Source organism: Pseudoliparis swirei, chromosome 7, assembly GCF_029220125.1.
Source record: "Pseudoliparis swirei isolate HS2019 ecotype Mariana Trench chromosome 7, NWPU_hadal_v1, whole genome shotgun sequence".
Classification (NCBI taxonomy): domain Eukaryota; kingdom Metazoa; phylum Chordata; class Actinopteri; order Perciformes; family Liparidae; genus Pseudoliparis; species Pseudoliparis swirei.
This window is the reverse complement of record NC_079394.1, coordinates 28,300,643-28,324,739: the sequence shown is the minus strand read 5'-3', so window position 1 is coordinate 28,324,739 and position 24,097 is coordinate 28,300,643. Positions and strand designations below refer to the sequence as shown.

The 24,097-nt window shown below is 46.5% G+C and overlaps 1 protein-coding gene, 11 non-coding genes and 6 pseudogenes across 12 annotated transcripts in view; 1 reads left to right on the top strand and 17 right to left on the bottom strand.

Moving 5' to 3' along the window:
• The window catches only part of LOC130196710 (zinc phosphodiesterase ELAC protein 1-like), a 32,550-nt pseudogene extending 32,304 nt beyond the window's left edge, over positions 1-246 (bottom strand).
• The window catches only part of LOC130196675 (protein NLRC5-like), a 1,158,129-nt gene that overhangs the window by 1,027,138 nt on the left and 106,894 nt on the right, over positions 1-24,097 (top strand).
• Positions 9,389-9,497, bottom strand: LOC130197485 (5S ribosomal RNA; annotated as a pseudogene).
• LOC130197484 (5S ribosomal RNA) lies at positions 16,296-16,410 on the bottom strand (annotated as a pseudogene).
• On the bottom strand, positions 16,745-16,864 carry LOC130197480 (5S ribosomal RNA). The gene has a single exon (XR_008832457.1). It is a non-coding gene; the product is annotated as a 5S ribosomal RNA (ribosomal RNA).
• Positions 17,210-17,328, bottom strand: LOC130197477 (5S ribosomal RNA). The gene has a single exon (XR_008832455.1). It is a non-coding gene; the product is annotated as a 5S ribosomal RNA (ribosomal RNA).
• Positions 17,668-17,785, bottom strand: LOC130197486 (5S ribosomal RNA; annotated as a pseudogene).
• On the bottom strand, positions 18,127-18,245 carry LOC130197494 (5S ribosomal RNA). Its single transcript, XR_008832466.1, has one exon. It is a non-coding gene; the product is annotated as a 5S ribosomal RNA (ribosomal RNA).
• LOC130197489 (5S ribosomal RNA) lies at positions 18,980-19,098 on the bottom strand. Its single transcript, XR_008832460.1, has one exon. It is a non-coding gene; the product is annotated as a 5S ribosomal RNA (ribosomal RNA).
• On the bottom strand, positions 19,432-19,550 carry LOC130197473 (5S ribosomal RNA). The gene has a single exon (XR_008832451.1). It is a non-coding gene; the product is annotated as a 5S ribosomal RNA (ribosomal RNA).
• LOC130197471 (5S ribosomal RNA) lies at positions 19,885-20,003 on the bottom strand. Its single transcript, XR_008832449.1, has one exon. It is a non-coding gene; the product is annotated as a 5S ribosomal RNA (ribosomal RNA).
• LOC130197483 (5S ribosomal RNA) lies at positions 20,345-20,462 on the bottom strand (annotated as a pseudogene).
• On the bottom strand, positions 20,805-20,923 carry LOC130197478 (5S ribosomal RNA). Its single transcript, XR_008832456.1, has one exon. It is a non-coding gene; the product is annotated as a 5S ribosomal RNA (ribosomal RNA).
• Positions 21,263-21,381, bottom strand: LOC130197487 (5S ribosomal RNA; annotated as a pseudogene).
• On the bottom strand, positions 22,178-22,293 carry LOC130197481 (5S ribosomal RNA). The gene has a single exon (XR_008832458.1). It is a non-coding gene; the product is annotated as a 5S ribosomal RNA (ribosomal RNA).
• LOC130197467 (5S ribosomal RNA) lies at positions 22,631-22,749 on the bottom strand. Its single transcript, XR_008832445.1, has one exon. It is a non-coding gene; the product is annotated as a 5S ribosomal RNA (ribosomal RNA).
• Positions 23,096-23,214, bottom strand: LOC130197469 (5S ribosomal RNA). Its single transcript, XR_008832447.1, has one exon. It is a non-coding gene; the product is annotated as a 5S ribosomal RNA (ribosomal RNA).
• LOC130197470 (5S ribosomal RNA) lies at positions 23,549-23,667 on the bottom strand. The gene has a single exon (XR_008832448.1). It is a non-coding gene; the product is annotated as a 5S ribosomal RNA (ribosomal RNA).

Below are 24,097 nucleotides of genomic sequence, written 5' to 3'. Positions count from 1 at the left end.
CTCTCTTCTTCTTCTCTCTCTTCTTCTCTCTCTCTCTCTCCTTCTCTCTCTTCTCTCTCTCTTCTCTCTCTTCTTCTCTCTCACCGGCTCGCAGTTGGCTCTTCATCAGTTGGGTCTGGGTTCCCTCCCCTTCTGTCCGCAGCACCAGCGCCGAGGCCCCGCGGTGAGGGGACGGGTAGGCCGAGCCGGTCCCGAGGAAAGTCACATCCATGGTCATCCTCCCGGAGCTACGGGACGACGGCGGGACGGAGCGGTCTCGGGAGCCGAGGCGGAGGTGCTCGGCTCGCTGTAAACAGTCGCACTGCGATGACGCGTCGAGGCGACGGTGCGGCGTTATGGAAAGTCCGATTTTCGAGAAGCATGTGAATGTGTATAATCCTCTGGTATAACGCGGTATATTGATTTAAAATCCTCCTGAAACTCACCTGCTTGTGTTGACATCTCTCTTTCTGCAGGCATAGTGATTTAAAAAGGGAACAAAGAATACATGTTATGTTCAACTCTATTTTCAGACCCGTTTCCTGCTTTATTGCAGTGAAATTTCTCAAAGCTTGAATTTAAATAATTAAAATACACAAAGATCAGCACTGGGTTTTAAATATATGAAAAACGAGTGGCTAAATTATATCTGCAGCCAAAAGGAGGTAAAACTGTTTATTCTGCACATTGGTATTCTCTCTGCGTACAACTACTCCGAAAATATTATTGTGTGACAAAAATAAACTTCAGAAAAACTCAACTCAAAAGCGACAGCACTCTCCTCTCCTCTCCTCTCCTCTCCTCTCCTCTCCTCTCCTCTCTTAATCCCCAATTAAAAAGGTTTTTTCATCAATCCATTTTGCGAGATTTTGGAAAAAACATTTCCTTTCGCTTTCATCATTGGGTGCATACACATTTATCAGACGATTGCAGGCATTAGCAAAACTGAAATCGATGACTTGTACTCTGCCCTCTCTGTCCTTGTGAATTTCTTTTATATTCTCAAAAAAATTGGATTTAAAGAGTACCGCCACGCCACATGAGGTGCAGGACCCTTCATTTGAATATATTTCACCATCCCACTGCTGCTTCCAATATTTCACAGAGCTTACATCCCACCTTGTCTCCTGGACACATAATAAGTCGGTCTTAATTGGCTCAATATTGAGCCCATTTTTGCATTATTGCGCAGCCTTTACATTAAGTGAATTTATCTGGAAACCTGTGAGGGCGCACATGATTATTGTCAGTAAATGTAAGGCCCTCATTTATCGCTTTTAGCTTTATTCCTCTTGGTCATAGTCTTTTTCTGCCGCCCACTGTGTTTTGCTCTTGTGACAGCTACATCCCCCAAGTCCATTTCCGAGTCCGACTCTTCTGCCGTCTGCGGAGCCTCGTTTGATGTTTTGCGGCGTCTATTTTCAGGCCTGGGAGGGAGCGCCGTGCCTAGCTCGGATGTGGGGCTTTTGCTTACTGAAGAGGCTGGTGGAGCGGCCTTGGCCGTTTTGATTTTTAAAGCAGCGGGTGGGACCAGCAGTATTGGCTTCCCTACGAGCACCGTCCCACCGCTTTTTTCCTCCGCTTTCCCCACAGGCTCACACGCCTCCTCTCCATTCCCTCTGGAATTTTTACCCGGCACTGTGATCTGCACGCCTTCACCATCTGTAAGCTCAGCCTCCGCAGGCTCCACCACGGCCTCCGACACGGCCTCCGACACGGCGTCCGCAAAAATCTCTTTACTGCTTTCTCCCAACACATCACTCGCCTCGCTTTCTCCGCTCCCTTCCCCCATCTCCTCTTCCCCCTCACCCTCAGGCTCTGAGACTTCATTCTCTGTTTGTACATCTTCATTTTCACTCTTGTTACATATACATTCCTGAGTTTTATTTAAGCACAAACTGCATTTTGCTGCGCTTTTGCTGCATTCCCTTGCAAAATGCCCCTGGACTCCACATTTATGGCAGGAAAATTCAGGACATTCCCTCATGAGATGCCCCGGCTGAATACACATCCTGCATACCTTTATCTGTTTGTCATGTATTACTCTAAAATGCTCCACACCCAGAGCCGTGTTAAACTTGGTTGAATAAGGCAGGGACTGGATCTGGTCATTGAACTTTACCTTGAGGAATCTGGTACCATCAGCAATCTTTGTGCCCGGCCACATCCGCCTTTTTAATCGGGGAAACAGCCGATACTCCCCAGCCGTGGAGCTTCTCGAGGATCTCCCCGTCGTCAGTGTAGAAAGGCAGGTTGAGGAAGGACACCACCAGCTCATCGTTACACAGCTCCCGAGCATGGACCCTCGTCTCGCCCATCTTGAAGCCCTCCAGCAGTCTCTCCTTCCCTTTCGGATGGCTCATCGTCACTTCGTACTTCCTCCCGGCTCCGAAGCGGCACGCCACCAGTCCTCCGCACAGCTCCCGCACACATCTCATCAGCTCCATGGCTGAAAAGGAATTCTCCCCCTCAAGCTCAACACTCAGGGTCAGGTTTCGATTTTTTCTTCCCTTATTTGTAATCCTCTCTTTTTTCTCTATTTCATTCATTCTTATGGCCAACTTTTTATGGTACTCTTCCGTCATTTTTGCTTGAGGATTCAGTGTCAGTTCAACATTTGGGTCCGTCATTTTGCAGGGAAAAATACTCCCCCCCCTTTAGAAAAAAAGGGGGAAAAGGTAGGGGAATTCCCCCCCAAACAGTGCAGCACTGCTGGGGGTTCAAGATATGCGTTCCCAGTCCAACAGAAAAATATTCAGGGCATATGAAAATAAAAAGAATTGAGAAAGAAAAAGGTCTCCCCAAAACAGCCGTGTGCCAAACAATTCACCTCTCTGCTCACTTCCTGCTTCCTGCTAGGGGCGTGTTCAGGGTGGTATGGCCGTAAGCGAAAAGTGAGCCTACAAATGAGCCTTTTAAAGAATCGGAGACCCGATCTCCCTCCCTTTTTCTTTTTTAGTCCATAACATCCCTGTGAGGTTGACCACATTAGCGGCTGTTTTACAACTCCTATTGGATTCTCAGCACTGATCTACACCTGTACGCACGTCGTCCTTACTTTTCATCACTTTGGGCAAAGACCTAAACCTTCCCGATCTCCCCTCCCCCTGTCGAAGAGAAAACACCTGTAAGCATTTTGCACCTTGCCCCCCATCCCCCGAAAAAGAGAAACCCCGTAGTTGGGGATGTACCATCGACTAAATGAAGACTGTGGTTTTTTTGAAAGAGTGGGAAAAAGCTTACAGCACCTGGTATTCCCAGGCGGTCTCCCATCCAAGTACTGACCAGGCCCGACCCTTCTTAGTTTCCGAGATCAGACGAGATCGGGCGTGTTTTTTTTTGTCTTTTTATTGAATTTTTTATACAAAAAGAAACACAACATATATTTGTACACCATAAATTATTTACACAGTTGTATTTATGATATATACAGGAAAAAAAAGAAAATACGTTCAAATATATTTGCGAATGCTTTCAAACTAACACATTTCTATAGCCCTGTAAACAGGGAAACAACATAAACATCTGGCCTTGAGCGAAAGGACACAACGGGTCAATTAAATCTCACAAAGCCTTAATCCTCACGTTCCTCTTTGAACACAGCACAATCTCTCACGTGAATCAAAAAGAAAACACAATTCCATTTCCCTCATCTACCCAGAACAGTTTGTTTTCTTCACTTATAAAGTCCTCCATTAGATCCTTCTTATAAGCATACAGTGTTGTCCAATGTGCTTTTATGCTGTTTGCAAACAGCCTTTTGAGGTCCATAGTTTTGTTCTCAAAAAGGGCATAGTTCCTCCTTATCAGGACTGCCTGTCTGGCAAAAGCCAGGCATGTATTGGGGAGGCCGGTCTCCTGGCCTACCCTCGTTTTCGGTAATCCAAAGCACCAGGTCCAGTCCCACAATATTCCTGTCATATCTTTTACTCCACATCCAACTGTTACCAGATCTTTGATATAAGCTCTGAAGACTCTGAGTGCGGAGCAGCACAGTATAAGGTGCTCGAAATCCTCTTCCTCCTTGCCACAAACGGCACACATTCGATTGAATTTGTCTTTGTGTATTTGGTGCAGTACAATGCTGGTGAATATTCTCCTGTGCCTTATTTTGAAATCGGAGTTGAAAATACCAGGGGGGATGAATTTGAATTCAATATTGGACCATATTCTGTTCAGTTGGTGACCAGGGAAAACCTTTGCCCATGATTTTTCAGCTGCTGGTTTACTTATCTCCTTTTTTATCAATATACTATAGAATATTTTTGTCTGTATTTGTTCTATGCTTTTGAGTTTGTCGTCAAGGCACAGAAAAAAACCCAAGGGCTTGTCCCGTACCACATCAACCCCCATTCTTCCAATCCATTCTTTTCTCATACAGTCATCAAATATTCCTTTGATAATTTTTAAACGTTGCATTCTGTACGTACGCCCCTCAACCCTTAGCCTTTTCTTCACACCCACCAGATCAAACATTCCGTTCTTTCCGCACACGCTCCCCACAGCCGTAAGCCCCGCCTGACTGAGGTGACAGTTTATGAGAGGCCTCCCCTGCCCAACAAAACTGGGGTTTGACAGGAAAGGTAACCGCAGCACTTGTGCTTTCCCTTTCACATCAGGTCTGAGGTGGGGCAAAAGCTTGTCCCAGGCCTCCAGCACTTCCCTGTAGAACCCTGACAGGCCCGCTTTTATGTTCCCAGGGGTGAAAGCACACAGATTGTACACACCCCTCTTCCCATACTTTGTCAAGAGACCCGTCAGGAAATCTTTCCAGGGCAGCTGCCTTTCGGCATTTAAATATCTTCCCATTAATTTTAGCCTGAGTGCATCTCTTTTCACACTTATATCAATCAAAGCTAAGCCCCCCTCCCTTTTGTTAGCTATTAGCGTACGGCGGGCAATCAAATTTGCCTTTCCTTTCCAGAAAAAAGTGGAGATTGCTTTATTGAGCGAATTTAGTACCCACGTGGGTAGCTCGCAGGACCCCAAAATATGATTAATTTTGGACAGTATCAGAGCATTTACTACGACTACTTTCCCTTTCAGGTTGAGGCCTCTCGCATACCAAAGGTTAAGTAGATTTTTTATTTTCCCCAAAACCTCTTTCCACGTTCTTTCCATTGCACTTTTTTCATCTTTCCCTATGAAAATTCCTAATATTTTCCTTTCAGTTTCTATTTTCTTTAGGCCCCAGGCATTGCTCGGGATGTCACACTGTTTAAAGACCATGAGTTCAGATTTTTCCTCATTTATTTTTGCTCCCGATGCCATCCCATAATTTTTGATGTGTCCTAATGCCCTTTCGATGCACGTTCTCGTTTTGACACATATGTTAACATCGTCAGCATATTGTACAATCTTAATTATGTTTCCAACTGGGGTAGAAATTCCTTGTATTTCCGTATCATTATTTATGAGACAGGCCAGAGGTTCTGACACCAGGCTGTATAATAAAGCTGACAGCGGACAGCCCTGTCTTACTGACCTTTTGATTTCAAAACTGCCACTCAGGAGGCCATTGCATTTGACCCTGCTTGTTGCCTTCTCGTACAACATTTTAATTCTTTGGATGAACAGAGGCCCAAAACCAAAACGCTCCAGTACGGCCCACAGAAAGGGGTGTTCCACTCTATCAAAGGCTTTTTCTAAATCCACTCCCAAAATGATCCCTCCCTCCTGGTTTAAAATACTCGCTGTGTCTCTGATGGTGTTTATGGTGTCTGAGATGTGCCTCCCTGGAATACTATACGCCTGTGTAGTTCCAATTATTGAGTTGATTACTGCTTTTAGTCTATTTGCCAAGGTTTTTGCAAAGATTTTGTAGTCCGTATTCAATAAGCTGATTGGTCTGTAATTACTGAGTTTGGCCTTGTCTCCTTTGTTTTTATATATTATAGTTACTATCCCCTCTGTGAACGGTATTGGGGCCTCCCTCTCCACGTCCATCTGGTTGAATATTTTGAGCAAGATCGGTCCCAGAGCCTCCTTAAATGTTTGAAAGAACTCTGCAGGCAGACCATCTGCGCCTGGGCTTTTGCTTTTATTCAGGCCATTTATTGCCTGCTCTACTTCCCCCAGAGAGAAAGGTGTATCACACCACTTCCTTTCCTCCTCGTTGAGTTTATTGCTTATTTTATTTGCTACCTCATTTATTGTGCTATTATCCCTTGCTTCACTCTGAAAAAGATTCTGGTAATAGGCCTGGATGGCCATCATTATCTCTTCATTTTTTTCTATTATTTCTCCGTTTGAATTTTCCAACCTGGAGAGGGAGGATTTGTTTTGGCTAACTTTTTCTAACCCCAGAAAAAAAGCTGTACATCTCTCTCCCTCAGTTATATATCTCTTTGCTTCTGATTATTGCACCCCTACATCGTTTTTGTTCAATTCCATGTAACTTAGTTTTATATAGCTCATATGTGTCCCTGCTGTAGTTAGGATTGTCGTCGCATTTCTGCATCTCCTTTTGTAGAAGGGCATTTAAATCTTTTTCTTCTTGTTTCGCCTCACAGCTTTTATTCTTACTGAAACTGATACACATCTTTTTGATTTTTGCTTTTACTTTTCCCCAGTAGGCACATACGTCATCAACAAAACAAATGCTTTGTAGCACCATTTTTAGATATTTATTTATTTGTGTTTTAAACACCTCATCTTCTAGGTGGCTTATGTTTAAACACCATATTCTCCCACCCTTTTTGTTCCCTTGACCACCTACACCTACTGTCATAAAAGCGTGATCACTCCATGAATTAAAAGAATATGTGCATGTTCTAATTTCTTTTAACACCCCAGAAGCCCCTAAACAATAATCAATCCTGGATTGTTTTAGTTTCCCCGCAACTGTTTGTCTCCTGGAAAACCCTGAGCCGCTTCCATTGAGAACCCTCCACACATCTATAATATTGGATTTAAATATTATGTCCTTTAAGGTAGTTCTACTGCTATCGTTCCTATACGCATTATTTTTCGAAAGGTCCCTTTCAGTGAGTACCACATTTAGGTCCCCAATCAAAAAGGTTTTTCCGTCAATCCATTTCTCGAGATTTTGGAAAAAACATTTCCTCTCACTTTCATCATTGGGCGCATACACGTTTATCAGACGGTAGCAGGTGTTAGCAAAACTGAAATCGATGACTTGTACTCTGCCCTCTCTGTCCTTGTGAATTTCTTTTATATTCTCAAAAAAATGGGATTTAAAGAAAACCGCCACGCCACGTGAGGTGCAGGACCCTTCATTGGAATATATTTCACCATCCCACCGCTGTTTCCAATATTTCACAGAGTCCACATCCCACCTTGTCTCCTGGACACATAATAAGTCGGGCCTTAATTGGCTCAATATTGAGCCCACTTTTGCATTATTGCGCAGCCCGTTTCCATTTAGTGACTTTATCTGGAAGCCTGTGAGTGCACACATGATTATTATCAGGAAGTGTAAAACCCTCATTTATCGCTTTTAACTTTATTCCTCTTGGTCGAGGTCTTTTTCTGCCTCTCGCTGTGTTTGGCTCTTGTGACAGCTACATCCCCCATGTCCATTTCCGAGTCCGACTCTTCTGCCGTCTGTGGAGCCTCGTTTGATGCTTTGCGGCGTCTATTTTCAGGCCTGGGAGGGAGCGCCGTGCCTAGCTCAGATGTGGGGCTTTTGCTTACTGAAGAGGCAGGTGGAGCGGCCTTGGCCGTTTTGATTTCTAATGCAGCAGGTGGGACCAGCAGTATTGGCTTCTCTACGAGCACCGTCCCACCGCTTTTTCCCTCTGCTTTCCCCACAGGCTCACACGCCTCCTCCCCATTCCCTCTGGAATCTTTACCCGGCACTGTGATCTGCCCGCCTTCACCATCCACAAGCTCAGCCTCCGCAGGCTCCGACACGGCCTCCGACACGGCGTCCGCAAAAATCTCTTTACTGCTTTCTCCCAACACATCACTCGCCTCGCTTTCTCCGCTCCCTTCCCCCATCTCCTCTTCCCCCTCGCCCTCAGGCTCTGAGACTTCATTCTCTGTTTGTACATCTTCATTTTCACTCTTGTTACATATACATTCCTGAGTTTTATTTAAGCACAAACTGCATTTTGCTGCGCTTTTGCTGCATTCCCTTGCAAAATGCCCCTGGACTCCACATTTATGGCAGGAAAATTCAGGACATTCCCTCATGAGATGCCCCGGCTGAATACACATCCTGCATACTTTTATCTGTTTGTCATGTATTACTCTAAAATGCTCCACACCCAGAGCCGTGTTAAACTTGGTTGAATAAGGCAGGGACTGGATCTGGTCATTGAACTTTACCTTGAGGAATCTGGTACCATCAGCAATCTTTGTGCCCGGCCACATCCGCCTTTTAATCGGGGAAACAGCCGATACTCCCCAGCCGTGGAGCTTCTCGAGGATCTCCCCGTCGTCAGTGTAGAAAGGCAGGTTGAGGAAGGACACCACCAGCTCATCGTTACACAGCTCCCGAGCATGGACCCTCGTCTCGCCCATCTTGAAGCCCTCCAGCAGTCTCTCCTTCCCTTTCGGATGGCTCATCGTCACTTCGTACTTCCCGGCTCCGAAGCGGCACGCCACCAGTCCTCCGCACAGCTCCCGCACACATCTCATCAGCTCCATGGCTGAAAAGGAATTCTCCCCCTCAAGCTCGACACTCAGGGTCAGGTTTCGATTCTTTCTTCCCTCATTTGTAATCCTCTCTTTTTTCTCTATTTCATTCATTCTTATGGCCGACTTTTTATGGTACTCTTCCGTCATTTTTGCTTGAGGATTCAGTGTCAGTTCACCATTTGGGTCCGTCATTTTGCAGGGAAAAATACTCCCCCCCCTTTAGAAAAAAGGGGGGTTAAGAATTCCCCCCCAAACAGTGCAGCACTGCTGGGGGTTCAAGCTATGCGTTCCCAGTCCAACAGAAAAATATTCAGGGCATATGAAAATAAAAAGAATTGAGAAAGAAAAAGGTCTCCCCAAAACAGCCGTGTGCCAAACAATTCACCTCTCTGCTCACTTCCTGCTTCCTGCTTCCTGCTAAGGGCGTGTTCAGGGTTCAGGGTGGTATGGCCGTAAGCAAAAAGTGAGCCTACAAATGAGCCTTTTAAAGAATCGGAGACCCGATCTCCCTCCCTTTTTCTTTTTTAGTCCATAACATCCCTGTGAGGTTGACCACATTAGCGGCTGTTTTACAACTCCTATTGGATTCTCAGCACTGATCTACACCTGTACGCACGTCGTCCTTACTTTTCATCACTTTGGGCAAAGACCTAAACCTTCCCGATCTCCCCTCCCCCCGTCGAAGAGAAAACACCTGTAAGCATTTTGCACCTTGCCCCCCATCCCCCGAAAAAGAGAAACCCCGTAGTTGGGGATGTACCATCGACTAAATGAAGACTGTGGTTTTTTTGAAAGAGTGGGAAAAAGCTTACAGCACCTGGTATTCCCAGGCGGTCTCCCATCCAAGTACTGACCAGGCCCGACCCTTCTTAGTTTCCGAGATCGGGCGTGTTCAGGGTGGTATGGCCGTAAGCGAAAAGTGAGCCTACAAATGAGCCTTTTAAAGAATCGGAGACCCGATCTCCCTCCCTTTTTCTTTTTTAGTCCATAACATCCCTGTGAGGTTGACCACATTAGCGGCTGTTTTACAACTCCTATTGGATTCTCAGCACTGATCTACACCTGTACGCACGTCGTCCTTACTTTTCATCACTTTGGGCAAAGACCTAAACCTTCCCGATCTCCCCTCCCCCCGTCGAAGAGAAAACACCTGTAAGCATTTTGCACCTTGCCCCCCATCCCCCGAAAAAGAGAAACCCCGTAGTTGGGGATGTACCATCGACTAAATGAAGACTGTGGTTTTTTGAAAGAGTGGGAAAAAGCTTACAGCACCTGGTATTCCCAGGCGGTCTCCCATCCAAGTACTGACCAGGCCCGACCCTTCTTAGCTTCCGAGATCAGACGAGATCGGGCGTGTTTTTTTTTTTTTATTGAATTTTTTATACAAAAAGAAACACAACATTTATTTGCACACCATACATTTTTTACACAGTTGTATTTTATGATATATACAGAAAAAAAAAATACGTTCAAATATATTTGCGAATGCTTTCAAACAAACACACATTTCTATAGCCCTGTAAACAGGGAAACAACAAACATCTGGCCTTGAGAGAAAGGACACAACGGGTCAATAAATCTCAACTCACAGAACCTCAATCCTCCCGTTGCTCTTTAAACGCAGCACAATCTCTCACGTGACTCAGAAAGAAGAAACAATTTCATTTCTATCATACCATATTTTTACACCATAAATTATTTTCACAGTTGTATTTATGATATATACAGGAAAAAAACAAAATACGTTCAAATATATATTTGTGAATGCTTTCAAACAAACACATTTCTATAGCTCTGTAAACAGGGAAACAACACAAACATCTGGCCTTGAGAGCAAGGACACAACGGGTCAATAAATCTCACCTCCGAGAACCTTAATCCTCCCGTTCCTCTTTAAACACAGCACAATCGCTCACGTGACTCAAAAAGAAAAAACAATTCCATTTCCATCATCTACCCAGAACAGTTTGTTTTCTTCACTTATATAGTCCTCCATTAGATCCTTCTTATAAGCATACAGTGTTGTCCAATGTGCTTTTATGCTGTTTGCAAACAGCCTTTTGAGGTCCATAGTTTTGTTCTCAAAAAGGGCATAGTTCCTCCTTATCAGGACTGCCTGTCTGGCAAAAGCCAGGCATGTATTGGGGAGGCCGGTCTCCTGGCCTACCCTCGTTTTCGGTAATCCAAAGCACCAGGTCCAGTCCCACAATATTCCTGTCATATCTTTTACTCCACATCCAACTGTTACCAGATCTTTGATATAAGCTCTGAAGACTCTGAGTGCGGAGCAGCACAGTATAAGGTGCTCGAAATCCTCTTCCTCCTTGCCACAAACGGCACACATTCGATTGAATTTGTCTTTGTGTATTTGGTGCAGTACAATGCTGGTGAATATTCTCCTGTGCCTTATTTTGAAATCGGAGTTGAAAATACCAGGGGGGATGAATTTGAATTCAATATTGGACCATATTCTGTTCAGTTGGTGACCAGGGAAAACCTTTGCCCATGATTTTTCAGCTGCTGGTTTACTTATCTCCTTTTTTATCAATATACTATAGAATATTTTTGTCTGTATTTGTTCTATGCTTTTGAGTTTGTCGTCAAGGCACAGAAAAAAACCCAAGGGCTTGTCCCGTACCACATCAACCCCCATTCTTCCAATCCATTCTTTTCTCATACAGTCATCAAATATTCCTTTGATAATTTTTAAACGTTGCATTCTGTACGTACGCCCCTCAACCCTTAACCTTTTCTTCACACCCACCAGATCAAACATTCCGTTCTTTCCGCACACGCTCCCCACAGCCGTAAGCCCCGCCTGACTGAGGTGACAGTTTATGAGAGGCCTCCCCTGCCCAACAAAACTGGGGTTTGACAGGAAAGGTAACCGCAGCACTTGTGCTTTCCCTTTCACATCAGGTCTGAGGTGGGGCAAAAGCTTGTCCCAGGCCTCCAGCACTTCCCTGTAGAACCCTGACAGGCCCGCTTTTATGTTCCCAGGGGTGAAAGCACACAGATTGTACACACCCCTCTCCCCATACTTTGTCAAGAGACCCGTCAGGAAATCTTTCCAGGGCAGCTGCCTTTCGGCATTTAAATATCTTCCCATTAATTTTAGCCTGAGTGCATCTCTTTTCACACTTATATCAATCAAAGCTAAGCCCCCCTCCCTTTTGTTAGCTATTAGCGTACGGCGGGCAATCAAATTCGCCTTTCCTTTCCAGAAAAAAGTGGAGATTGCTTTATTGAGCGAATTTAGTACCCACGTGGGTAGCTCGCAGGACCCCAAAATATGATTAATTTTGGACAGTATCAGAGCATTTACTACGACTACTTTCCCTTTCAGGTTGAGGCCTCTCGCATACCAAAGGTTAAGTAGATTTTTTATTTTCCCCAAAACCTCTTTCCACGTTCTTTCCATTGCACTTTTTTCATCTTTCCCTATGAAAATTCCTAATATTTTCCTTTCAGTTTCTATTTTCTTTAGTCCCCAGGCATTGCTCGGGATGTCACACTGTTTAAAGACCATGAGTTCAGATTTTTCCTCATTTATTTTTGCTCCCGATGCCATCCCATAATTTTTGATGTGTCCTAATGCCCTTTCGATGCACGTTCTCGTTTTGACACATATGTTAACATCGTCAGCATATTGTACAATCTTAATTATGTTTCCAACTGGGGTAGAAATTCCTTGTATTTCCGTATCATTATTTATGAGACAGGCCAGAGGTTCCGACACCAGGCTGTATAATAAAGCTGACAGCGGACAGCCCTGTCTTAGTGACCTTTTGATTTCAAAACTGCCACTCAGGAGGCCATTGCATTTGACCCTGCTTGTTGCCTTCTCGTACAACATTTTAATTCTTTGGATGAACAGAGGCCCAAAACCAAAACGCTCCAGTACGGCCCACAGAAAGGGGTGTTCCACTCTATCAAAGGCTTTTTCTAAATCCACTCCCAAAATGATCCCTCCCTCCTGGTTTAAAATACTCGCTGTGTCTCTGATGGTGTTTATGGTGTCTGAGATGTGCCTCCCTGGAATACTATACGCCTGTGTAGTTCCAATTATTGAGTTGATTACTGCTTTTAGTCTATTTGCCAAGGTTTTTGCAAAGATTTTGTAGTCCGTATTCAATAAGCTGATTGGTCTGTAATTACTGAGTTTGGCCTTGTCTCCTTTGTTTTTATATATTATAGTTACTATCCCCTCTGTGAACGGTTTTGGGGCCTCCCTTTCCACGTCCATCTGGTTGAATATTTTGAGCAAGATCGGTCCCAGAGCCTCCTTAAATGTTTGAAAGAACTCTGCAGGCAGACCATCTGCGCCTGGGCTTTTGCTTTTATTCAGGCCATTTATTGCCTGCTCTACTTCCCCCAGAGAGAAAGGTGTATCACACCACTCCCTTTCCTCCTCGTTGAGTTTATTGCTTATTTTATTTGCTACCTCATTTATTGTGCTATTATCCCTTGCTTCACTCTGAAAAAGATTCTGGTAATAGGCCTGGATGGCCATCATTATCTCTTCATTTTTTTCTATTATTTCTCCGTTTGAATTTTCCAACCTGGAGAGGGAGGATTTGTTTTGGCTAACTTTTTCTAACCCCAGAAAAAAAGCTGTACATCTCTCTCCCTCAGTTATATATCTCGCTTTGCTTCTGATTATTGCGCCCCTACATCGTTTTTTTTCAATTTCATGTAACTTAGTTTTATATAGCTCATATGAGTCACTACTGTAGTTGGGATTGTCGTCGCATTTCTGCATCTCCTTTTGTAGAAGGGCATTTAAATCTTTTTCTTCTTGTTTCGCCTCACAGCTTTTATTCTTACTGAAACTGATACACATCTTTTTGATTTTTGCTTTTACTTTTCCCCAGTAGGCACATACGTCATCAACAAAACAAATGCTTTGTAGCACCATTTTTAGATATTTATTTATTTGTGTTTTAAACACCTCATCTTCTAGGTGGCTTATGTTTAAACACCATATTCTCCCACCCTTTTTGTTCCCTTGACCACCTACACCTACTGTCATAAAAGCGTGATCACTCCATGAATTAAAAGAATATGTGCATGTTCTAATTTCTTTTAACACCCCAGAAGCCCCTAAACAATAATCAATCCTGGATTGTTTTAGTTTCCCCGCAACTGTTTGTCTCCTGGAAAACCCTGAGCCGCTTCCATTGAGAACCCTCCACACATCTATAATATTGGATTTAAATATTATGTCCTTTAAGGTAGTTCTACTGCTATCGTTCCTATACGCATTATTTTTCGAAAGGTCCCTTTCAGTGAGTACCACATTTAGGTCCCCAATCAAAAAGGTTTTTCCGTCAATCCATTTCTCGAGATTTTGGAAAAAACATTTCCTCTCACTTTCATCATTGGGCGCATACACGTTTATCAGACGGTAGCAGGTGTTAGCAAAACTGAAATCGATGACTTGTACTCTGCCCTCTCTGTCCTTGTGAATTTCTTTTATATTCTCAAAAAAATGGGATTTAAAGAAAACCGCCACGTGAGGTGCAGGACCCTTCATTGGAATATATTTCACCATCCCACCGCTGTTTCCAATATTTCACAGAGTCCACATCCCACCTTGTCTCCTGGACACATAATAAGTCGGGCCTTAATTGGCTCAATATTGAGCCCACTTTTGCATTATTGCGCAGCCCGTTTCCATTTAGTGACTTTATCTGGAAGCCTGTGAGTGCACACATGATTATTATCAGGAAGTGTAAAACCCTCATTTATCGCTTTTAACTTTATTCCTCTTGGTCGAGGTCTTTTTCTGCCTCTCGCTGTGTTTGGCTCTTGTGACAGCTACATCCCCCATGTCCATTTCCGAGTCCGACTCTTCTGCCGTCTGTGGAGCCTCGTTTGATGCTTTGCGGCGTCTATTTTCAGGCCTGGGAGGGAGCGCCGTGCCTAGCTCAGATGTGGGGCTTTTGCTTACTGAAGAGGCAGGTGGAGCGGCCTTGGCCGTTTTGATTTCTAATGCAGCAGGTGGGACCAGCAGTATTGGCTTCTCTACGAGCACCGTCCCACCGCTTTTTCCCTCTGCTTTCCCCACAGGCTCACACGCCTCCTCCCCATTCCCTCTGGAATCTTTACCCGGCACTGTGATCTGCCCGCCTTCACCATCCACAAGCTCAGCCTCCGCAGGCTCTGACACGGCCTCCGACACGGCGTCCGCAAAAATCTCTTTACTGCTTTCTCCCAACACATCACTCGCCTCGCTTTCTCCGCTCCCTTCCCCCATCTCCTCTTCCCCCTCGCCCTCAGGCTCTGAGACTTCATTCTCTGTTTGTACATCTTCATTTTCACTCTTGTTACATATACATTCCTGAGTTTTATTTAAGCACAAACTGCATTTTGCTGCGCTTTTGCTGCATTCCCTTGCAAAATGCCCCTGGACTCCACATTTATGGCAGGAAAATTCAGGACATTCCCTCATGAGATGCCCCGGCTGGATACACATCCTGCATACTTTTATCTGTTTGTCATGTATTACTCTAAAATGCTCCACACCCAGAGCCGTGTTAAACTTGGTTGAATAAGGCAGGGACTGGATCTGGTCATTGAACTTTACCTTGAGGAATCTGGTACCATCAGCAATCTTTGTGCCCGGCCACATCCGCCTTTTAATCGGGGAAACAGCCGATACTCCCCAGCCGTGGAGCTTCTCGAGGATCTCCCCGTCGTCAGTGTAGAAAGGCAGGTTGAGGAAGGACACCACCAGCTCATCGTTGCACAGCTCCCGAGCATGGACCATCGTCTCGCCCATCTTGAAGCCCTCCAGCAGTCTCTCCTTCCCTTTCGGATGGCTCATCGTCACTTCGTACTTCCCGGCTCCGATGAAGCGGCACGCCACCAGTCCTCCGCACAGCTCCCGCACACATCTCATCAGCTCCATGGCTGAAAAGGAATTCTCCCCCTCAAGCTCGACACTCAGGGTCAGGTTTCGATTCTTTCTTCCCTCATTTGTAATCCTCTCTTTTTTCTCTATTTCATTCATTCTTATGGCCGACTTTTTATGGTACTCTTCCGTCATTTTTGCTTGAGGATTCAGTGTCAGTTCACCATTTGGGTCCGTCATTTTGCAGGGAAAAATACTCCCCCCCCTTTAGAAAAAAAGGGGGGAAAGGTAGAATTTCCCCAAAACAGTGCAGCACTGCTGGGGGTTCAAGATATGCGTTCCCAGTCCAACAGAAAAATATTCAGGGCATATGAAAATAAAAAGAATTGAGAAAGAAAAAGGTCTCCCCAAAACAGCCGTGTGCCAAACAATTCACCTCTCTGCTCACTTCCTGCTTCCTGCTTCCTGCTTCCTGCTAGGGGCGTGTTCAGGGTGGTATGGCCGTAAGCAAAAAGTGAGCCTACAAATGAGCCTTTTAAAGAATCGGAGACCCGATCTCCCTCCCTTTTTCTTTTTTAGTCCATAACATCCCTGTGAGGTTGACCACATTAGCGGCTGTTTTACAACTCCTATTGGATTCTCAGCACTGATCTACACCTGTACGCACGTCGTCCTTACTTTTCATCACTTTGGGCAAAGACCTAAACCTTCCCGATCTCCCCTCCCCCCGTCGAAGAGAAAACACCTGTAAGCATTTTGCACCTTGCCCCCCATCCCCCGAAAAAGAGAAACCCCGTAGTTGGGGATGTACCATCGACTAAATGAAGACTGTGGTTTTTTTGAAAGAGTGGGAAAAAGCTTACAGCACCTGGTATTCCCAGGCTCCCATCCAAGTACTGACCAGGCCCGACCCTTCTTAGTTTCCGAGATCAGACGAGATCGGGCGTGTTCAGGGTGGTATGGCCGTAAGCGAAAAGTGAGCCTACAAATGAGCCTTTTAAAGAATCGGAGACCCGATCTTTCTTTTTTAGTCCATAACATCCCTGTGAGGTTGACCACATTAGCGGCTGTTTTACAACTCCTATTGGATTCTCAGCACTGATCTACACCTGTACGCACGTCGTCCTTACTTTTCATCACTTTGGGCAAAGACCTAAACCTTCCCGATCTCCCCTCCCCCCGTCGAAGAAAACACCTGTAAGCATTTTGCACCTTGCCCCCCATCCCCCGAAAAAGAGAAACCCCGTAGTTGGGGATGTACCATTGACTAAATGAAGACTGTGGTTTTTTGAAAGAGTGGGAAAAAGCTTACAGCACCTGGTATTCCCAGGCGGTCTCCCATCCAAGTACTGACCAGGCCCGACCCTGCTTAGCTTCCGAGATCAGGCGAGATCGGGCGTGTTCAGGGTGGTATGGAACGTAAGCAAAAAGTGAGCCTACAAATGAGCCTTTTAAAGAATCGGAGACCCGATCTCCCTCCCTTTTTTTTTTAGTCCATAACATCCCTGTGAGGTTGACCACATTAGCGGCTGTTTTACAACTCCTATTGGATTCTCAGCACTGATCTACACCTGTACGCACGTCGTCCTTACTTTTCATCACTTTGGGCAAAGACCTAAACCTTCCCGATCTCCCCTCCCCCCGTCGAAGAGAAAACACCTGTAAGCACTTTGCACCTTGCCCCCCATCCCCCGAAAAAGAGAAACCCCGTAGTTGGGGATGTACCATCGACTAAATGAAGACTGTGGTTTTTTTGAAAGAGTGGGAAAAAGCTTACAGCACCTGGTATTCCCAGGCGGTCTCCCATCCAAGTACTGACCAGGCCCGACCCTTCTTAGTTTCCGAGATCAGACGAGATCGGGCGTGTTCAGGGTGGTATGGCCGTAAGGTAAAAGTGAGCCTACAAATGAGCCTTTTAAAGAATCGGAGACCCGATCTCCCTTTTTCTTTTTTACTCCATAACATCCCTGTGAGGTTGACCACATTAGCGGCTGTTTTACAACTCCTATTGGATTCTCAGCACTGATCTACACCTGTACGCACGTCGTCCTTACTTTTCATCACTTTGGGCAAAGACCTAAACCTTCCCGATCTCCCCTCCCCCCGTCGAAGAGAAAACACCTGTAAGCACTTTGCACCTTGCCCCCCATCCCCCGAAAAAGAGAAACCCCGTAGTTGGGGATGTACCATCGATTAAATGAAGACTGTGTTTTTTTGAAAGAGTGGGATTTTTACAGCACCTGGTATTCCCAGGCGGTCTCCCATCCAAGTACTGACCAGGCCCGACCCTTCTTAGTTTCCGAGATCAGACGAGATCGGGCGTGTTCAGGTGGTATGGCCGTAATCGAAAAGTGAGCCTACAAATGAGCCTTTTAAAGAATCGAGACCCGATCTCCTCCCTTTTTCTTTTTACTCCATAACATCCCTGTGAGGTTGACCACATTAGCGGCTGTTATACAACTCCTATTGGATTCTCAGTACTGATCTACACCTGTACGCACGTCGTCCTTACTTTTCATCACTTTGGGCAAAGACCTAAACCTTCCCGATCTCCCCTCCCCCCGTCGAAGAGAAATCACCTGTAAGCACTTTGCACCTTGCCCCCCATCCCCCGAAAAGAAACCCCGTAGTTGGGGATGTACCATCGACTAAATGAAGCCTGCGGTTTTTTTGAAAGAGTGGGAAAAGGCTTACAGCACCTGGTATTCCCAGGCGGTCTCCCATCCAAGTACTGACCAGGCCCGACCCTGCTTAGCTTCCGAGATCAGACGAGATCGGGCGTGTTCAGGGTGGTATGGCCGTAAGCGAAAAGTGAGCCTACAGATGAGCCTTTTAAAGAATCGGAGACCCGATCTCCCTTTTTCTTTTTTAGTCCATAACATCCCTGTGAGGTTGACCACATTAGCGGCTGTTTTACAACTCCTATTGGATTCTCAGCACTGATACACACTGCCGCCCGTCCATCGCCTTTTCATACTTGGGCGAAGACCTAAACGCGATCTCCTCCCCCCGTCGAGAAGAAGAAACACCTGTAAGCACTTTGCTGCCCCCATCCCCGAAGAAACCCCGTGGTTGGGGATGTATCTCGATAAATGAAGCCTGCGGTTTTGAGCAGTGGGAAAAACACAACCTGGTATTCCCAGGCGGTCTCCATCAAGTACTGACCAGGCCCGACCTGCTTGCTTCGAGATCAGGCGAGATGGTTCAGGGTGGTATGGCCGTGGCGAAAAGTGAGCCTACAGATGAGCCTTTTAAAGAATCGGAGACCCGATCTCCCTCTTTTTCTTTTACTCCATAACATCCCTGTGAGTTTGACCACATTAGCGGCTGTTATACAACTCCTATTGGATTCTCAGCACTGATCTACACCTGTACGCGTCGTCCTTACTTTTCATCACTTTGGGCAAAGACCTAAACCTTCCCGATCTCCCTCCCCGTCAAGAGAAATCACCTGTAAGGACTTTGCCCCATCCCCGAAAAAGAGAAACCCCGATGAATGTAGTTGGGGGTACCTGCGGTTTTTTTGAAAGAGTGGGAAAAGGCTTACAGCACCTGGTATTCCCAGGCGGTCTCCCATCCAAGTACTGACCAGGCCCGACCCTGCTTAGCTTCCGAGATCAGACGAGATCGGGCGTGTTCAGGGTGGTATGGCCGTAAGCGAAAAGTGATCCTACAGATGAGCCTTTTAAAGAATCGGAGACCCGATCTCCTTCTTTTTACTCCATAACATCCCTGTGAGGTTGACCACATTAGCGGCTGTTATACAACTCCTATTGGATTCTCAGCACTGATCTACACTGTACGCACGTCGTCCTTACTTTTCATCACTTTGGGCAAAGACCTAAACCTTCCCGATCTCCCTGCCCCTCAAGAGAAATCACCTGTAAGCACTTTGCACCTTGCCCCCCATCCCCCGAAAAAGAGAAACCCCGTAGTTGGGGATGTACCATCGACTAAATGAAGCCTGCGGTTTTTTTGAAAGAGTGGGAAAAGGCTTACAGCACCTGGTATTCCCAGGCGGTCTCCCATCCAAGTACTGACCAGGCCCGACCCTGCTTAGCTTCCGAGATCAGACGAGATCGGGCGTGTTCAGGGTGGTATGGCCGTGTAAAAGTGAGCCTACAGATGAGCCTTTTAAAGAATCGGAGACCCGATCTCCTCTCTTTTTCTTTTTACTCCATAACATCCCTGTGAGGTTGACCACATTAGCGGCTGTTATACAACTCCTATTGGATTCTCAGTACTGATCTACACCTGTACGCACGTCCTTACTTTTCATCACTTTGGGCAAAGACCTAAACCTTCCCGATCTCCCCCCGTCGAAGAGAAAACACCTGTAAGCACTTTGCACCTTGCCCCCCATCCCCGGAAAAAGAGAAACCCCGTAGTTGGGGATGTACCATCGACTAAATGAAGCCTGTGGTTTGTTTGAAGGAGAGGGAAAAGGCTTACAGCACCTGGTATTCCCAGGCGGTCTCCCATCCAAGTACTGACCAGGCCCGACCCTGCTTAGCTTCCGAGATCAGACGAGATCGGGCGTGTTCAGGGTGGTATGGCCGTGAGTGAAAAGTGAGCCTACAAATGGGCCTTTTAAAGAATCGGAGACCCGATCTCCCTCTTTTTCTTTTTACTCCATAACATCCCTGTGAGGTTGACCACATTAGCGGCTGTTATACAACTCCTATTGGATTCTCAGCACTGATCTACACCTGTACGCACGTCGTGCTTACTTTTCATCACTTTGGGCAAAGACCTAAACCTTCCCGATCTCCCCTTCCCCCCTCGAAGAGAAACACCTGTAAGCACTTTGCACCTTGCCCCCCATCCCCCGAAAAAGAGAAACCCCGTAGTTGGGGATGTACCATCGACTAAATGAAGCCTGCGGTTTTTTTGAAAGAGTGGGAAAGCTTACAGCACCTGGTATTCCCAGGCGGTCTCCCATCCAAGTACTGACCAGGCCCGACCCTGCTTAGCTTCCGAGATCAGACGAGATCGGGCGTGTTCAGGCTGGTATGGCGTATGGCCGTAAAAGTGAGCCTACAGATGAGCCTTTTAAAGAATCGGAGACCCGATCTCCTCTCTTTCCTTTTTACTCCATAACATCCCTGTGAGGTTGACCACATTAGCGGCTGTTATACAACTCCTATTGGATTCTCAGTACTGATCTACACCTGTACGCACGTCGTCCTTACTTTTCATCACTTTGGGCAAAGACCTAAACCTTCCCGATCTCCCCTCGTCGAAGAGAAATCACCTGTAAGCACTTTGCACCTTGCCCCCCATCCCCCGAAAAAGAGAAACCCCGTAGTTGGGGATGTACCATCGACTAAATGAAGCCTGCGGTTTTTTTGAAAGAGTGGGAAAAGGCTTACAGCACCTGGTATTCCCAGGCGGTCTCCCATCCAAGTACTGACCAGGCCCGACCCTGCTTAGCTTCCGAGATCAGACGAGATCGGGCGTGTTCAGGGTGGTATGGCCGTAAGCAAAAAGTGAGCCTACAGATGAGCCTTTTAAAGAATCGGAGACCCGATCTCCTTCTTTTTACTCCATAACATCCCTGTGAGGTTGACCACATTAGCGGCTGTTATACAACTCCTATTGGATTCTCAGCACTGATCTACACCTGTACGCACGTCGTCCTTACTTTTCATCACTTTGGGCAAAGACCTAAACCTTCCCGATCTCCCCTTCCCCCCGTCGAAGAGAAATCACCTGTAAGCACTTTGCACCTTGCCCCCCATCCCCCGAAAAAGAGAAACCCCGTAGTTGGGGATGTACCATCGACTAAATGAAGCCTGCGGTTTTTTTGAAAGAGTGGGAAAAGGCTTACAGCACCTGGTATTCCCAGGCGGTCTCCCATCCAAGTACTGACCAGGCCCGACCCTGCTTAGCTTCCGAGATCAGACGAGATCGGGCGTGTTGAGGGTGGTAGTGGCGTGTTTAAAAGTGATCCTACAGATGAGCCTTTTAAAGAATCGGAGACCCGATCTCTCTTTTTCTTTTTACTCCATAACATCCCTGTGAGGTTGACCACATTAGCGGCTGTTATACAACTCCTATTGGATTCTCAGTACTGATCTACACCTGTACGCACGTCGTCCTTACTTTTCATCACTTTGGGCAAAGACCTAAACCTTCCCGATCTCCCCTCCCCCCGTCGAAGAGAAATCACCTGTAAGCACTTTGCACCTTGCCCCCCATCCCCCGAAAAAGAGAAACCCCGTAGTTGGGGATGTACCATCGACTAAATGAAGCCTGCGGTTTTTTTTGAAAGTGGGAAAAGGGTACAGCACCTGGTATTCCCCGGCGGGCTCCCATCAAGTCCCGACCAGGTCCGACCCTGCTTCCGAGATCAGACGAGATCGGGCGTGTTCAGGGTGGTATGGCCGTAAGCGAAAAGTGAGCCTACAGATGAGCCTTTTAAAGAATCGGAGACCCGATCTCCCTCTCTTTTTCTTTACTCCATAACATCCCTGTGAGGTTGACCACATTAGCGGCTGTTATACAACTCCTATTGGATTCTCAGTACTGATCTACACCTGTACGCACGTCGTCCTTACTTTTCATCACTTTGGGCAAAGACCTAAACCTTCCCGATCTCCCCTCCCCCCGTCGAAGAGAAAACACCTGTAAGCACTTTGCACCTTGCCCCCCATCCCCCGAAAAAGAGAAACCCCGTAGTTGGGGATGTACCATCGACTAAATGAAGCCTGCGTTTTTTTTGAAAGAGTGGGAAAAGGCTTACAGCACCTGGTATTCCCAGGCGGTCTCCCATCCAAGTACTGACCAGGCCCGACCCTGCTTAGCTTCCGAGATCAGACGAGATCGGGCGTGTTCAGGGTGGTATGGCCAGCGAAGTGAGCCTACAGATGAGCCTTTTAAAGAATCGGAGACCCGATCTCCCTCTCTTTTTACTCCATAACATCCCTGTGAGGTTGACCACATTAGCGGCTGTTATACAACTCCTATTGGATTCTCAGTACTGATCTACACCTGTACGCACGTCGTCCTTACTTTTCATCACTTTGGGCAAAGACCTAAACCTTCCCGATCTCCCCTCCCCCCGTCGAAGAAAAACACCTGTAAGCACTTTGCACCTTGCCCCCCATCCCCCGAAAAAGAGAAACCCCGTAGTTGGGGATGTACCATCGACTAAATGAAGCCTGCGTTTTTTTTGAAAGAGTGGGAAAAGGCTTACAGCACCTGGTATTCCCAGGCGGTCTCCCATCCAAGTACTGACCAGGCCCGACCCTGCTTAGCTTCCGAGATCAGACGAGATCGGGCGTGTTCAGGGTGGTATGGCCGTAAGCGAAAAGTGAGCCTACAGATGAGCCTTTTAAAGAATCGGAGACCCGATCTCCCTCTCTTTTTCTTTTTACTCCATAACATCCCTGTGAGGTTGACCACATTAGCGGCTGTTATACAACTCCTATTGGATTCTCAGTACTGATCTACACCTGTACGCACGTCGTCCTTACTTTTCATCACTTTGGGCAAAGACCTAAACCTTCCCGATCTCCCCTCCCCCCGTCGAAGAGAAAACACCTGTAAGCACTTTGCACCTTGCCCCCCATCCCCCGAAAAAGAGAAACCCCGTAGTTGGGGATGTACCATCGACTAAATGAAGCCTGCGGTTTTTTTGAAAGAGTGGGAAAAGGCTTACAGCACCTGGTATTCCCAGGCGGTCTCCCATCCAAGTACTGACCAGGCCCGACCCTGCTTAGCTTCCGAGATCAGACGAGATCGGGCGTGTTCAGGGTGGTATGGCCGTAAGTGAAAAGTGAGCCTACAGATGAGCCTTTTAAAGAATCGGAGACCCGATCTCCCTCTCTTTTTCTTTTTACTCCATAACATCCCTGTGAGGTTGACCACATTAGCGGCTGTTATACAACTCCTATTGGATTCTCAGCACTGATCTACACCTGTACGCACGTCGTCCTTACTTTTCATCACTTTGGGCAAAGACCTAAACCTTCCCGATCTCCCATCCCCCCGTCGAAGAGAAAACACCTGTAAGCACACCTTGCCCCCATCCCCGAAAAAGAAACCCGTAGTTGGGGATGTACCATCGACTAAATGAAGCCTGCGGTTGTATTGAAAGAGTGGAAAGGCTTACAGCACCTGCTATTCCCAGGCGGTCTCCCATCCAAGTACTGACCAGGCCCGACCCTGCTTAGCTTCCGAGATCAGACGAGATCGGGCGTGTTCAGGGTGGTATGGCCGTAAGCGAAAAGTGAGCCTACAGATGAGCCTTTTAAAGAATCGGAGACCCGATCTCCCTTTCTTTTTCTTTTTACTCCATAACATCCCTGTGAGGTTGACCACATTAGCGGCTGTTATACAACTCCTATTGGATTCTCAGTACTGATCTACACCTGTACGCACGTCGTCCTTACTTTTCATCACTTTGGGCAAAGACCTAAACCTTCCCGATCTCCCCTCCCCCCGTCGAAGAGAAATCACCTGTAAGCACTTTGCACCTTGCCCCCCATCCCCCGAAAAAGAGAAACCCCGTAGTTGGGGATGTACCATCGACTAAATGAAGCCTGCGTTTTTTTTGAAAGAGTGGGAAAAGGCTTACAGCACCTGGTATTCCCAGGCGGTCTCCCATCCAAGTACTGACCAGGCCATTTCCGAGAAACAGAGGGGGCGTGTTCA